Source organism: Morus notabilis, unplaced genomic scaffold, assembly GCF_000414095.1.
Source record: "Morus notabilis unplaced genomic scaffold, ASM41409v2 Scaffold2034, whole genome shotgun sequence".
NCBI lineage: Eukaryota > Viridiplantae > Streptophyta > Magnoliopsida > Rosales > Moraceae > Morus > Morus notabilis.
In genome coordinates, this window is record NW_010358457.1 from 1 (window position 1) to 893 (window position 893).

Consider the following 893-nt stretch of genomic DNA (forward strand, 5'->3'; position numbering starts at 1 on the left):
ATAAATCAACAAATATAGAGATCATATAGTTTATGACATTACAAGAAAACACATCAAACGAACATAATTCTTTCAAAATCAGTTACCTTTCAACTGGGGCCCATGAAACTGCTCTAATAGGAAGTGTATCTGCACTAAAATGAAGCAAAGGCCTCGTGTCTGTAGAACAATAATAGAAAAATTAGAATTCTAACACTTAAAGAAGACATAAAAAAAAGGGGGGAAGAGATATTAGCATTACCCTTAGATGAAACATTGGCTGAGAATTTCCATAAAGCAACCTATGTGTAGGCAAATTTCGTTAGTTCCATAACCATGAACATATTAAACAAAGTAGCAGCAAGCTCTCATTAAGACTAAAACATGTAGCATTTTCAAATGGCGAAGATTTGAGTAAGTCATATCTTATATAAAACTTAAAAATTACTTTCTAACATTTGTCACGATGCTAATAAAAACACAACAAAAATGGGAATCAAATAATTACCGTCCCATCATGGCAACCGGCAAGCAAGAACTCATGAGGCGATGAAGCTGACCATTCCACTGTAAGGGGAATGCTGTTCAAATATAAAACTTGCTTTAAGATAAGGTTAGCCACGTAATAGAGACAAATTTGAATAAGTCATGACATTCCACAAGATTGTGCAGCTACAGAAATTCAAATTTTAGTTATTCAATTATTTATCGTTTATTCAATATGGAATCAAGATCATCTTCCAAGCTACATGCAAAAGAGAAAAATTCTAAGTACCTTTGTATGCCACCAGACTTCAACATCGAGGATCTGAATACAGGTTCCAATTTGACAAAGCGAGGATCAGTGTTTTCTCCATGCAAAGACGAAGTGTAAAGAGCTTTGATGGTATGGGGAAGAGGAATCTCCCATCTAC

General features: G+C 34.6%; 1 long non-coding RNA gene across 1 annotated transcript; it reads right to left on the reverse strand.

Moving 5' to 3' along the window:
- Positions 1 to 86: 86 nt before the first annotated feature.
- Positions 87 to 883, reverse strand: LOC112090520. The gene is made up of 4 exons (XR_002901684.1): positions 755 to 883; positions 488 to 560; positions 242 to 281; positions 87 to 159 (listed from the first exon to the last, which is right to left on the reverse strand). It is a non-coding gene; the product is annotated as an uncharacterized LOC112090520 (long non-coding RNA).
- Positions 884 to 893: the final 10 nt, after the last annotated feature.